Source organism: Pleurodeles waltl, chromosome 11 (assembly GCF_031143425.1).
Source record: "Pleurodeles waltl isolate 20211129_DDA chromosome 11, aPleWal1.hap1.20221129, whole genome shotgun sequence".
Lineage (NCBI taxonomy): Eukaryota > Metazoa > Chordata > Amphibia > Caudata > Salamandridae > Pleurodeles > Pleurodeles waltl.
This window is the reverse complement of record NC_090450.1, coordinates 526,081,219-526,095,836: the sequence shown is the minus strand read 5'-3', so window position 1 is coordinate 526,095,836 and position 14,618 is coordinate 526,081,219. Positions and strand designations below refer to the sequence as shown.

The following is a 14,618-nucleotide window of genomic DNA, read 5'->3' as shown; positions in this document are numbered from 1 at the left end:
CGTATGTAAGTCCTTGTGAATTCATGAGTGCCGTAAACCTGCACTAATGCAAGAACATATACTGTGTGTACACGATTTATGATTTTCATTAAGAACTGGACCTCTAATGGATTATGCAAGACTTTTAGTTTTTATTAAAATTCTCTCGCTCTCTTTTTTCTTCACTTTGAGTGACAGCATTCTACTCTTTCACAAAGGGCATATTGGCACATAAAGTAGATTTGTTCAGTGTCCTAAACTTCTGTAGCATGGTATGCTTTTTGAGATCAAAAATATGTTTGCCTTTTGCCAATGTTTGTTATGATGGTGAGGGCCCGGCAGCATCCACAAAAATAAAGTTTTACAAAAACCAAGTCAAAACAAGACACACATTGACAAAACCAAAAGGCTAATCACTAATGTCAGACCTATTGGCTTTACCAATGCTTGTTCATTTTCATGTTTCCCATAATCTTTTCTATAACTGGTTACACTGATCTTTCCATTATGGATATTTGTTTGAAAATACTAGCGTGCACCAACACATTTTACTGAATGATGCTCCAAACAAATGGTACCTACATTTCACAGTTGTTTTTGCAAAACAATGTTTTCCTAATTGCAGCTTTCTGTGAACATTTTGTTTTGAAAGCAATGAATCACCAATCTTGCTTTCAAGCTTCTACAAATATTTGCATCAAACCAGAGAGCATGCTGGAAGCATTATACATAGCCTCATATTATCAAACTTTGCAAATGTGTGTACACATGTTTATACTGGAACCACTGGCACTAGTGCAGTCCAAGCTGACAACATTTTCTTAGAGTGCTCACCCTAATAATAAAGACCTTGCTTTAGTGATCCATAAACAAAAGCTTGAACAGCATTAACATATTGACGCAAATATTACCTTAACTACAGACAATGCTCTTTCCTGAGCCATAATGTGGTACTGTAAACCGGCAAACAAAGGCTTTGTGCTACAGTGACCTGGGCCTACGTGTCCCAAGGGCAAATTAAACATGAAAGCCTGTTGTCCTTGACCCCAAACAGTATGTCCTAGGAGTCAGGCTATAGGAAGTCCACATCCCTGATATGATTAGCAGTGTTGTAAGCCATTATATTATATACATGTGCTTTGTCAAAGCACATCTGGTAGACAACATCCTACATACATTTGTTTGCTACACAATGTGGACATCTCAACAGTACCATACAGGAGTCGGACATCTGTGGCATGAAATCAAAGCACAAACTAGCACTTGCAACGGCTTAACAATCAGACAGGCCACATAACATCAACACAATTCTCATTCTATCTTTAACCATTACGTAGTGGGATTATTACTGAACCAAGATCTGTGAAGCACTTTAGCCACATCTCTCTAGCCCCATATTATATACCCATCATTGAATAAATATTGCATTTCCACAAAGCAATCTCGAAGATTGTTCTCTATTTGATTTCAACTACTAACCTCGGAATATGAAAGTAACTATGCAGTCCTAAAGAAGGACCAGAGGAAGTACTCTAACATAACATAATAACTACTGTCTGCAATTAAAACCTCTGAATCTTACTTAAAAGCCCTTGCAGATAATGGTAAAAGGCCACATTGATTCAGACCTGTGCACCAAGCGAATGCCAATATTTTCACATCACCTAATTCCACCCTTAAAGTTATGTACAGAAAGTTGTGTGTGCGTTCTTCATTTTTTTTTTTCTTTTTTTCTTTACACGTTTCAAATATTTTTTCAATAAATGTTAAAGTCTTTAAAAGCAAAATTACATTTGAGAATTTGTATATTTAGGTCGTTTTTAGTCACAGGATCCTTGACGTGCGATGACTTTTGGAATTACTCCAGCATTCGCCATAGTGATCCTAGGACACTTTTAGAACTATTTTAAAATAAAACCAAGTAAAATCAATTGGTATCTCTTTTATCTAGACTAGCATAAACTAGTTTTAGAAAGCAGCAGTACTCTTACTTTCAGCCCGTACTTTCGTCATAATTTCCTGCTTCAAGATTCAACCTTGACTTATTTTTATCAACTCAGCCAGGGAAGTTATTTAACTATTCTAGTCTTTACTGTGGTTCTGTTTTTGATGGAGAAACTAGAGTGTTTCCTCTTATGTTATTTTTTTTAATAACATGCTTTGATTGCTAATTGTTAAAATGTTTGGAACTAAGATGAGAAAGGAGCTCTTTATTTATTGCTCATCTGATTACATTGATGTGGGCACTTGTGATCATTGTCAAGCCTTGAAATAAAAATAAAAAAAAACTTGTAATATGAATGTTGAAAACACATGCTGGACTAATGTTTTTTCCCTCAAGCACTATCTTCCACTGTTTTCAAATCTTTGGTAACCATGATGATTTACAGACCTTTTACTCAAACTCCTGCAAAGACAGCAAGGGTTCCTATCATTTAGAGTTTAATGCCGCATACTTTTTAAAATTGCATGTCTCCTTATTGACTGTTTTACTAGCTCCCTAGATTTTCTGGGGGGGGGAGGGGAAGGTCGCAGAATGTCTCAAGTTCATGGTGTGCCAGTGTTTGTTGGGCCAATGTGTCCTGCTTGGGGAATATCTATCTGTTATTGATAAGCGGTAAATCCGGTGAGTAGAGAAATTTGCCCCTAAGGAGCTTCTTCCATGCCCAGCTAGTAGTGGAGAGGGGTTCTATATTAGTAGGGTCCAACGGGATGCCTTGCGGGAGTACAGTTCCAGTGGTACCTAATCTGCCTGTTCTTGTTTCTCGACGGCAAAGGGGAAACAGGCATCAGGATGAAACCAATGGTATGCATAATGACACTGGGCAGAAAAATAGCACAGTTGAAAATGGGAACCCAGAATCCACCCATATCACAAGGTAGCACCAGAGTACTACAGCTTGCTCTGGGCCAGCGACCCGCCCAGACCAAAAGGATTAGCAAGGTGTTAAGTGAAGACAAAAAGGCATTGGTGAGGGAATCCGGATATTGCGAAAACAAATACAGGAACCGAGGGAGAACAACCATTTTGATAATGGCTATATGACCAACTATCGATAGTGTGAGTCAACACCACCCTTCAGTCTGCATGATAATTAAGTAATGGACGGGCCCATACACAATTGCGGTGGGTAGGCACAAGTAAATGGTGGTGCGTTGTCTGTAAAAGGGTAAAGTTTGGTTTTGCTCCGGTTGATGCGGAGTCCTGAGAATTTTCCGAATCTGGTGATCTCCTGTATAAGAGGAGCCAAATTCTCAGCTTGATAACTTACGAATAGAAGAATGTCATCTGCATATAGTGACAAGAGAAGAGGACCTGGACGAAACTGCAAACCACAGTGTAGGTGCTTATGAAGATGACGGACAAGAAGGTCCGTGGCTATGACGAAGAGAAGAGGTGACCATGGGCTTCCCTGCCTAGTCCCCCTCGCGATCTCAAAGGGATCAGTGAGAGAGCCATTAGCATTAATGTGCGCCAATGGTTGTGTGTAAAGTAATCGAACCAACAATATGAAACACCGTGGTAGAGCTATCTTATGTAGTGTCGCAAGCCAGAAGAGCCACTCAAGGGAATCAAAAGCTTCTTCTGTGTCAGTCAGGGTGACCACAGCGGGCATTTCTGGAGAGACCCTGCAGAGCATCGCAAACACTGTGCGTAAATTATGGGAGTGGAGTGCCCCAGGATATAGTCTGATTGCAAGGAAGAGATGATTTGTTCAAGTAATGGGAACAGTTGATTTTAGTATTTTGGCAATAATTTTGATATCCAAGTTTATTAGAGACTGGTCTGTAAGTGGTGCTGTGGGGGGGCGGGGGTCTTTGCCAGGCTTCAGGAGTAACATAACTGCCTTGCGCAAGTAAATGGGAGAATGCTGGTTTGATGGGATTCGGCGTAAACCTCGAGAAGCTGTGAGGCAATAAGCTGTTTGTACGTTTTATTGAAGAAGCCCATAAGACCATCTAAGCCAGAGGCCTTTAAGCCTTCAAGGGTGACAGTTGCCTGCACAATCTCATCAGTGGAGATAGGTTCACTAAGGAGTTGTTTGGGACGTGAGAGCCACACCTTGGAAATCTCAGAAAGGTAGTCTGATATGGCATTGTTGTCACGGCTACTCTGTGTAGAGTAGTGTGTGGAATAGTATTGACATACCTCCACCACTATCTCCCCATTGTCCGTGATCCTGGTTCTGTCATTCTGTAGGAGTTCTGGGATGTATGAGCCTTCACGAGGAGGGCACAGCAGACGGGCCAGGGTGTGGCCCAGCCACTTCCCTCACCATATCGACGAGCTATTCCGTATTTGTTGAGAAAAATAACTTGGTCCTCTGCAGTTTCTTTGAACTTGTCTAAAAGTGTAAGTTGACGTGCTTGTTGGGCCGTTATGACTCTGGGAGCTTGGGTCATCTATCTCTTTGAGCGCAGCTTCCTTACGAGGGAGTGTGCTACTGGAATCACGTTAGGACACCAGAGTGTTTGAAGCTACCAATCCCCCGGTTCTACACCTTAAAGGCCTCCCAAAGTGTTGCATGCATCTACACTGAATCATTGTTTTATTCAGAATAGTCACTAATGGATGCTTGAAGTTCGGTGCAAAATGTATTGTCCAATAAAGCAGAGCACTGAAAGTGCCAGTATCGCCCGCCCACCACCGTAGGAAATTTGGAATACCAATTAAACTGGAGAGAGGTCAAAGTGTGTGGAAGATGGTCAGTGTCTCACAGCCTTGGGGTGATGATGCTTGAGAGTAGCCAGTAGTCAGTGCAGGACCAAGTGTCATGTGGTGGTGAGTGGAAGGTGTACCCTGGGGTGTCTGCATGTAGGAGGTGCCAAGCGTCTCTGACGGCATAGGTGTCACTGAGGGAACAAAGAAGTTGTGAGAAATGCAGTTTATCACTAGGGGTGGGGGATGTGGAGTCTAGTTATAAATCTAGGAGTAGGTTAAGGACACCACCCGCATAGTGATGTGGGTGGTGTCTACACGACCCAAGGGGGACATCTGGAAGTGGAAATAATCAGGGTTGTCTGTGTTTAGAGCATATACATTTAGAAGAAGGAGTGTCTGCCCAGCCAGTGTCCCAAGAACAGTCACATAGCTACAGTTAAAATCAGTAGATCGGCCGAGGGGTTGGAAGGAAGGGACCAACTTTTCCTTGTATGGGTTGTTGATGCCCTTGATGTTCCATGTCATGAACATTAGTTTGTTCATAGGATTAAGATCACTAGTCGCCATTAGTTGCTGCATTGAAAAAAGGTACAAAAGTGTGTACCTGTCTCATATTGTAATTTGTCGTGGTTAAAAAACCCAAAATATTTCCCAAACAGGAAGCAACATGAAACGCAGGGCTGTGTTGTAGTCACGAAAGTTAAGTAGTGTCGCTGTAATTGGTGGGGGAGGGGTGACACCTATAGCCGGTCTAGGGCCCTAGGAGTGGTGAGCATGCTCCACCGGAAAAGTGGGTGAGAAATTGGAACGCCCAAATAGATCTGTTAGAAATTGTTCAACGGAGCGAGCCATCTGGGCAGTGTCTGTGGGTTCTGCAATCCAGAGGATACGAATGTTGTTGTGGCAGGACCAGGCTTCAAGATCCTTGTTTTTGATGGCCACAGTTCTGAGAACCAACTCAACCTTTTCCAGGTGCTTCTCCACAGAGGTGGAATCATCTTCCAGGGGCGAGATGTGCTCTTCAGGCCCGTCCTGGTGCTGATTTTTGAGATCCAGCTGTTCGCCCATATGATCAGTGCATAAGGTGAGGGTGTCAAAGCTGGCGTTGATGGTGTGGGATCCTGTGCGGAGTTCTGTAATGTTGGTGGCCATGTCTGGGGAAGAATTTCGATTCGAAGCTCCATTCATTACTTCCCCTGTGTTTTCAGGGGGCTCTGGGCGGTCTGAGTCTCTAGTGCGCTCACACTGCAGTTTTCACTGTTTGGGATCTCTGCGTGCCATGGTCATGAAGGAAAAAAAACGAAAAAAATGAATGGGAAGCAGTGGAGTAGAGTAGTGTGCCGCTCTAGGAAGACAGTATCAACCAGCGCACCCTGAAATGTGTGCAGCGAAGAGTGGCAGTACACTAGGGGTAGAGGTCTCAAAGTGGTGTACTAGACGAATCCAGATGAGGCCCTGGTTGGGGGGATTGCACAGGGGAGGGAACGAGTCACCACCAACACACCCGAACAGACCTTTAAAAATGAGGAGGCAGTGCAGACAGTCTTCTATGCGCTAATAGCATGCAGCAGAACAGGAGGTTAGCTCAGAGGGGGGGGGGGGGGGCATTTCTTGAGTGAGCAATGCCACAAAGCCCTAGGGCAACAGCAACGCATTCCTAATTAGACATGCAGCAGCACATTCACAAACTGCTGTGGGGCCTGCTGAGTCCCACTGGGAGGAGAGCACTGCAGGAACTTAGGGAAGAGATGCTCACTGCGTCCACCGGTCACTGTGTGGCAGCCCGTGAACCCAGCGTGTCCCGGCTGCTGCAGGCCTGTTCTGTGGAGGCCGCACGTTCAGCTCTATCTGGCTTTTGTCTCAGGCCTGGGCATGGCAGCAAGGCATCTGTGGTCCCCAGGATGTGGAACAGCAATCCCTACTGTGTGTGAGGATGTGCAGGCGGCCGGTGGGGGCTCAGTAGCCCCTGGCCTCAGGCTCACCTGCAGTCCCCATCCTGCAGGGCTTCCTTGGCGGGACGGGCTGCCTAGCAGCTGGGCAGGGCTTTAGTGCCCCCGCAGTCTCCAAGGCAACAAAAGCAGCACAGAAGCAGCTGGCGGCAGACCCTCTGTTTACCGCCCCATTCAGGTGGTCAGCATTGCATGAGGGCCCCACTCAGACTGTGGATTAAGGTTGCAGGCATCAGAGCTTCACAGCAGTGCAGCCATCTTGGTCGCCAGGATGGCCATGCCCCCTTTGAACACATTCTTAATAATAATAACACTACAATTGTTAACCTACTCTATCAGCCAACCACCAATTGCTTTAACAGTTTCTTGTGCAACATTAGGTCTTTACCTAAACATGCCATCCAACTTTGGGGTTTGCTCTCATGGATCCCAGATATTGCTTTCCTAACTGAAACTTGGTTGTGCGCTTCTTGTCTACCGGCCATTACATTAGCTATGCCTGACGACTACCATATTCTAAGGCTTGACAGAGACGGCAAGCCAGGAGGTGGAATTGCCATTGTTTACAGATATTCAGTTAAGGTCACTCTAATAGATAAACTTATGACAGACTGGGTAGTCAATCAATCAAATATTTGTAAAGCGTGGCTTATCACCCGTTGGCAGGGGGTGGGGGGGGTTCTCAAGATGCTGAAGAGGGACAATTGTCAGTCGAAGAGCCAAGTCTTGAGGTCCTTCCTGAACTGAGCCAGTGAGGGTGACTGCCTAGGGTGAAGTGGCAGCGTGTTTCAGGTCTGCGCGGTAGGAGAAGAATCTTCCTCCAGTCGTGTTCTTCCAGATCCTAGGGATGGTGGCGAGGGCCAGTTGAACAGCACAAAGTTGCCTGGGGTGGGGGTGCATGGAAGGAGAGGCAATGGTTGAGGTAGGCAGGTCCGATGTTGTGGGGGGCCTTGGAAGTGTGTGTCCCAGGAGCTTGAAAGTGATGCATTTGTTGCTGACGGGGAGCCAGTTTAGATATCAATCAATCAATAAATGTATAGAGCGCGCTACTCACCCGTAAGGGTCTCAAGGTGCTGGTGGAGGAGGGGGTTGGGGGGGTGATTACTGTTGGAACAGCCACGTTCTTGAGGTCTTTTCTGAAGAGCAGGAGGTTCTGAGTCTTACGGAGGTTGGTGGGGAGGGAGTTCCAGGTCTTGGGGGCGAGGTTGGAGACGGATCTGCCTCTGGTGGTGGCGCGTTGGATGCGTGAGTGCAAGGTCGGCAGAGCGGAGATGGCGAGTGGGAGTGTGGAAGTTCACTCTTTTGTTGAGGTAGGTTGGTCCAGTGTTGTGGAGGGATTTGTGTGCGTGGATGAGGATTTTGAAGGTGATCCTCTTGTTGATCGGAAGCCAGTGAAGGGATCTGAGGTGTGAGGAGATGTGTTCATGTCGTGGGAGGTCCAGGATGAGGCGGGCAGCTGCGTTCTGGATCCTCTGGAGTTTGAGTTTGAGTGTGGTGCCGGCGTAGAGGGCGTTTCTGTTTCTGTAGTCTAGCCTGCTGCTGATGAGTGCATGGGTGACGGTCTTTATGGTCTCTATGGGAATCCATTTGAAGGGTGTTGAAACAGGAGGAGGTTATGGCGTTGATTTGCTGGGTCATGGAGAGGGAGGGGACAAGGATGATGCTGAGGTTTCGTGCGATGTTTGCAGGTGTTGGTGGGGGACCTAGGGAGGTGGCTCACCGGGAGTCGTCCCATATGGTTTTGTTGGGGCCGAAGATGATGATTTTGGTTTTGTTGGAGTTGAGCTTGAAGTGGTTTGCTGTCATCCATGTGGCGGTGTCAAGGAGTCCAGCGTGGAGGTTGGTTTTGGCGGTGGTAGGGTTTCGGGTGAGGGAGATGACGAGCTGGGTGTCGTCTGAGTAGGATATGATGGTGATTCCGTGTGGTTGGAGGATGTTTGCGAGTGGGATCATGTACATTTTGAAAAGAGTAGGGCTGAGGAAGGATCCTGGGGGACTCCGCAGGTGATTTTGGTGGCTGTGGATTGCAATTGAGGGAGGCTGATATTCTAGGTTCTTTCGGTGAGGAAGGAGGTCAGCCAGTCTAGGGCCTTGTGTCGAATACCTGCGGTGTGGAGGCGTGTGCGGAGTGTTTGGTGGCAGACAGTGTCGAAGGCAGCAGAGAGGTCCAGGAGGATGAGTGCGACGGTCTCGCCCTTGTAGACTCTGGTTCTGATGTCGTCAGTACATTCGATGAGGGCGGTCTCAGTGCTGTGGTTCTTGCGGAACTCAGACTGGGAGGTGTCAAGTGTGTTGCTTTCCTCTTGGAAGTGAGACAGGCGGGTGTTCATTAGTTTCTCAGCGACCTTGGTGGGGAAGGGGAGGAGTGAAATTGGGCGGTAGTTGATATCAGGTGGGCAGAGATGTGGCTGTGGTGGGGGATGTCCAGGATGAGTCTGGCTGCGGTATTCTGTATTCTATGGAGTCTTGTTTGGAGGTTCTTGTTGACGCCGGCATTGAGTGCGTTGCTATAGTCAAGTATGCTGCTGACGAGTGCATGGGTGACTGTTCTTCTCGTGTCAGTGGGGATCCACTTGAAAATATTCCAGAGCAGGCAGTGTGTGGAAGCACGAGAATGTGATGGTGTTGTTTGGAGGGTCATAGAGAGCTGGGAGTCAAGAATGATGCCGAGGTTGCATGCGTGGTCGGTAGGAGTTGGGACAGTTCTGAGGGACACCAGAAGTCGTCCCAGGCAGCGGGGGTAGGGCCCAGGGAGACTGTCTCCGTCTTATCCGAGTTTCAGACATCTTTCCTTCATCTGGTCGGCAACTGCCTTCATTCAGTTGTGAAAGTTGCTTTTGGCTGTCGATGGTTTGTCAGTAAGGGAGAGAATTAGCAGAGTGTCGTAGTCGGCATATGGAATATGTTGAGCCTGTGGTGCCTGACTCAATCAATCAACAATTTATATAGCGCGCTACTCACCCGCAAGGGTCTCAAGGCGCTGGGTGGGGGGGTGGGGGTCCATTACTGCTCGAAAAGCCAGGTCTTGAGTTGCTTCCTGAAGGAGAGATGGTCCTGGGTCTGCCGTAGGTGGATGGGGAGGGAGTTCCATGTCTTGGCCACCAGGTAGGAGAAGGATCTTCCGGCGGTGGTTCTGCGAATGCGTGGTACAGCGGCGAGGGCGAGGCTGGTCGATCGCAGCTGGCGGGTGGGCGTGTAGAAGGTGAGGCGGTTGTTGAGGTACTTGGGACCCAGGTCGTGGAGAGCCTTGTGTGCGTGGGTGAGGAGTCTGAACGTGATTCTCTTGTTGACGGGGAGCCAGTGCAGGTCTCTCAGGTGGGCGGAGATGTGGGCTTGGCGGGGGATGTCCAAGACAAGTCGTGCGGAGGCGTTCTGTATGCGCTGGAGTCCTTTCTGAAGCTTGGCTGTGGTTCCTGCGTAGAGGGCGTTCCCGTAGTCCAGTCGGCTGGTGACGAGCGCCTGGGTGACCGTTTTCCTGGTTTCGGTGGGGATCCAACGAAAGATCTTTCGGAGCATGCACAGGGTGTTGAAACAGGATGACGAGGCGGCGTTGACTTGTTTGGTCATCGAGAGGGAGGAGTCCAGGATGAAGCCCAGGTTTCGTGCATGGTCCGTTGGCTTGGGGGTGGTGCCCAGGGCAGGGGGCCACCAGGAGTCGTCCCAGGCGGAGGGAGATGATCCCAGGATGAGGACTTCCGTCTTGTCTGAGTTCAGTTTCAGACGGCTGTTCTTCATCCACTCTGCGACGTCTTTCATTCCTTCGTGTAGGCTGGCTCTGGCGGTGGCGGGGTCGTTGGTGAGGGAGAGGATCAGCTGGGTGTCGGCGTAGGAAATTATGTTGAGGTTGTGTTGGTGTGCGATGGCCGCTAGGGGGTTCATGTAGACGTTGAAGAGGGTGGGGCTGAGCGAGGATCCTTGAGGTACGCCGCAGATGACTTCGGTGGCTGTGGACCGGAACAGGGGGAGGCGGCTCTCTGGGTTCTTCCGTCGAGGAACGAGATGATCCATTCCAATGCCTTTTCTTGGATTCCGGTGTTGCTGAGGCGCTGTATCTGTGTGCGGTGGCAGACTGTGTCGAACGCTGCAGAGAGGTCCAGGAGGATGAGGGCAGCTGTTTCACCGTTGTCGAGCAGGGATCTGATGTCGTCGGTGGCTGCGATGAGGGTGGTCTCAGTGCTGTGGTTGGCTCGGAAACCGGACTGTGAGGGGTCGAGGGATCCGTTGGTCTCGAGGAAGGCTGCGAGCTGTTTGTTGACGGTCTTCTCGAGGACTTTGGCAGGAAAAGGGAGGAGCCAGATGGGGCGGAAGTTCTTGAGGTCGGTGGGGTCCGCTGTCGGTTTCTTCAGGAGGGCGTTGAGCTCGGCGTGCTTCCAGCTCTCCGGGAAGGTGGCGGTGGTGAAGGAGATGTTGATGATGTCTCGGAGTTGGGGTGCGATGATGGAGTCGGCCTTGTTGAAGATGTGGTGGGGGCAGGGGTCGGCAGGGGATCCGGAGTGGATGGTGTTCATCGTGCGGGTGGTGTCTTCGGTGCTGACCGGGGTCCAGTTGCAGAGGGTGGTGGTGGTGGGTGTTGGTTCGGTGGTTGGGTGCGCGGTCTGTGCGCTGAAGCTGTTGTGTATGTCAGCGATCTTGCGGCGGAAGAATGAGGCGAGTGAATCGCAGAGGTCTTGCGAGGGTGTGATGTCGTTGTTTCCGGCACTGGGGTTGGAGAGCTCTTTGACGATGCTGAAGAGTTCCTTGCTGTTGTGGGTGTTGTTGTCCAGTCGTTCTTTGAATGTTGTTCTTTTGGTGGTGCGGATCAGCTGGTGGTGTATGCGGGTGGCGTTCTTGAGGGCTGTCATGTTTTCTATAGTCTGGTCGTGGCGCCAGGCTTTCTCGAGGGTGCGGCAGTTTTTCTTGGATGTTTTGAGTTCGTTGGTTAACCACGAGGCTTTCTTGCTGCCGGGTCTGCTGGGTGGGTTCTTCAGAGGTGCAAGATCATCGGCGCAGTTGGTGAGCCACTTTGTGAAGTTGTGGGCTGCTTCGTTGGGGTCCGTTGCAGTGGCGGGAGGGTTTTGGCTGAGGGAGGTGGTGAGCTGGTCGGCAGTGATCTTGCTCCAGCTCCTGCGGGGAGCCTGTTGCGGGTGGTGGTGGGTCGTGGTTCTCCTGAAGTTGAAGTGGACGCAGCTGTGATCAGTCCAATGAAGTCCGGTGGAGTGGCTGAAGGAGAGATGTGCTTGCTGGAGGAGAAGACTGGGTCAAGCGTATGGCCGGCGTTTTGGGTGGGGGTGTTCACCAGTTGCTTGAGTCCGAGGTTGGTGAGGTTGTCCAGCGGGGAGGTGGTGTTGCTGTCAGTGTTGTTCTCCAGATGGAAGTTGAGGTCCCCTAGGAGGATGTAGTCAGAGGAGGTGAGGGTGTGCGGGCTGATGAAGTCTGCGATGGCTTCGCTGAATTGTGTGCGTGGTCCCGGGGGTCTGTAGATGAGAGTACCTCTGAGGGTGGTCTTGGGGTCGGTGTGTATCTGGAAGTGAAGGTGCTCTGCGGCGGTGAGGGTGTCGTCGGAGTTGGTTGTGATGCGGATGGTGTTCCTGTGGACGATGGCGATGCCTCCTCCGGTCTTGTTGACGCGGTCCCTCCGGGTGATCTTGTATCCGTCTGGGATTTCTATGGCGATGTCGGGGGCTGAGGAGGCGTTCATCCAGGTTTCCGTGAGGAAGGCGACGTCTGGTGATGTTGTGTCGAGCAAATTCCAGAGTTTGACGGCGTGTCTGTGGACGGAGCGGGTGTTGAGCAGGATGCACTTGAGGTGGTTGTTGCTGGTGCTTGGCCTTTCAGGTGTGGTGCAGGTCCGGAGGCAGGTGAAATTGCAGGCTTGGCAGGTGAAGGGTCCGTGGGTGCCCCTCGAGGTGGCTTGGTAGCAGGCAGGGTTCACGTCTGGTTTGAGTGCGTTGAGGGTGGCGGCGTCGTAAGTCCGTCGTGTGGGCCGGCAACGTCGGGCCAGGGGTCCTGGCGCTGGGCCCGGTCCAGGCGCGGACGGGCGCAGACGGGCTTGCCTCTGGCACGTCCGCTGCGCGGCCGCGCAGCGGCCTGTATTAAGAAGGGTGAAGGGAGGGAGGAGCAGCAGCTGGGAGGTGGGTGGCGAATGGGAGAGGATGGGGGTGGGGCCGCAGGGGAGGCAGCGGCGGGAAAGGAGAGCGGGGGGTGGGCGGGGTGAGAAGGGCACTGAAAGAAACCAACAGCGAGAGCAAAACGGGCAAGCTAGAGGCAGAAAGCTAAAGGCAGAAAGAGATTAAAACGAGCAGAGGCTAAAGGCAAGAAACAATTAATACAATAAGAGCAAAACAGGCAGGCTAAGGGCAGAGAGAGAAACGAGCAGAGGCTAAAGGCAGAGTACAATTAAGGGCAGCAGGAGGAGGGAAATCGGGAGAGAGAAAGACGGACAGAGGAAGAGGTCAGATTTGATACTTACCGCCCACCACTGGGCCACCAGGGATGAGGCGCAGGCGGGAGCCTGCGGGTGGAGGAGGGCCTCGAACTTCGATCAGCAACAGCGGCGAGCAGGCAGAGCACTAGCAGGGAACGCTAGCGCGGTGGGGGAGCGGACCTGGCCTGAGAACTATCTTGGCGAGCGGCGTCATGTAAACATTAAAGAGGGTGGAACTCGGAGAGGAGCCCTCGAGTACTCCAATGCTGGTTTCTGTCTGTTTGGAAGTGAAAGGTGGGAGCCTGATTTTCTTGATTCGGCTGGTGATGAAGTGGGGTTTGCTGCAGGGGTTGGCGGTGTGTAGTCTGCACGTGTTTTCATTCATCTGGAAAGGTGGCAGACTCAGTGGAGTGGTTGATGGTGCGGCATAGTTCTGGTGCGATTGTGGTGCTGGCTCGGTTGAAGATGTGGTGGGGGCATGGGTCCGAGGGTGCCCCAGAGTGAATGGTGCACATGAGCCTCTGAGTGACTTCTGGGGTGAGGAGGGTATTGGGCTACAGGGTCAGCAGCGGGATCGGGGTCCACAATGGTGGTGCTAGTGTGCAGAGGGTGCGGGTCTTTGCTTGTGAATCCTTCGTAGATGTTCTGGATTTTTGGGTGGAAGAAGGTGGCGAGATTGTCGCAGAGGTCTTGGGAGGGGGGATGTCTGTTGTGTTCGTATTGGAGAAATATGTATCTTTAAAATATAACTTTCTCAGAATATGTGTTGGAAAGGAGTATTATGTCAACCTCCAGGCCCTTACCGAGACTTTTCCCATAAGCGAACAGAATATATTGCAATTCACGTACTCTCATCACAGCAATTCCTTCTACTTCGTGATTTTATTTACCATGGTGAGGACTTCTTAGATTCAGAGTTTGCCCAACTTATATTGGCCCTAGCCACGCAGGGCCTACAGCACAAAATCAGCGGTTGACCCCACATTGCCGGACATACATTGGACCTGCTATTCACAAATTCCCAAACCCTTACTTGTGCTCCCCCCCCCCCTCCTCCCCACTGGTCTGGACAGATTACTACCTGATCGGTTTTCAGATTCCTAAAACTGACATTTGTGACCAGATGAATAGTGTCAACAGAGGCATATCTATACACTGGCATTACCTGTCATTAAGTTAATCCAGAGCTCTTCTCTAAGGAATTTGAGTTCTCATTGTCCTCTGAGGTTTTAGATCTGGACCAAGCACCCAAAGACTTTCATAATGCGCTAACCCGGACTCTGAAGTGCAGAGTTCACACAGTCTGGTATTTTACCAACCTGTGCAAAGAGAAAGCTTATTGTAAAAAAAATTAAAAAACTGTAAAGTACAACCAACAATCCCAAAGAAAAGTTGTAGAAAACACTTTGACTAATGAAACAGACAAATCTGCAGTAGCTACGGCTTCTTTTGCTGCAGTTGTTCTTTCCCATACAAGCCTAGATGATGAAACAATGGCTGCCATGAAAGCTTTGGCTGATTTTAAGCCCTTACCAAAAGCATATCCTGCAAAATATTCCTACCACTTAAGTGCCCAAAATATTGCATTTGCGTGATCCCCAACCAAGACCTAAGATTAGATCTT

The 14,618-nt window shown here is 49.8% G+C and overlaps 1 protein-coding gene across 4 annotated transcripts in view; it reads left to right on the top strand.

The window, feature by feature from the left end:
- Positions 1-14,618, top strand: part of U2SURP (U2 snRNP associated SURP domain containing) — a 478,698-nt gene that overhangs the window by 62,132 nt on the left and 401,948 nt on the right. The window lies entirely within an intron of this gene.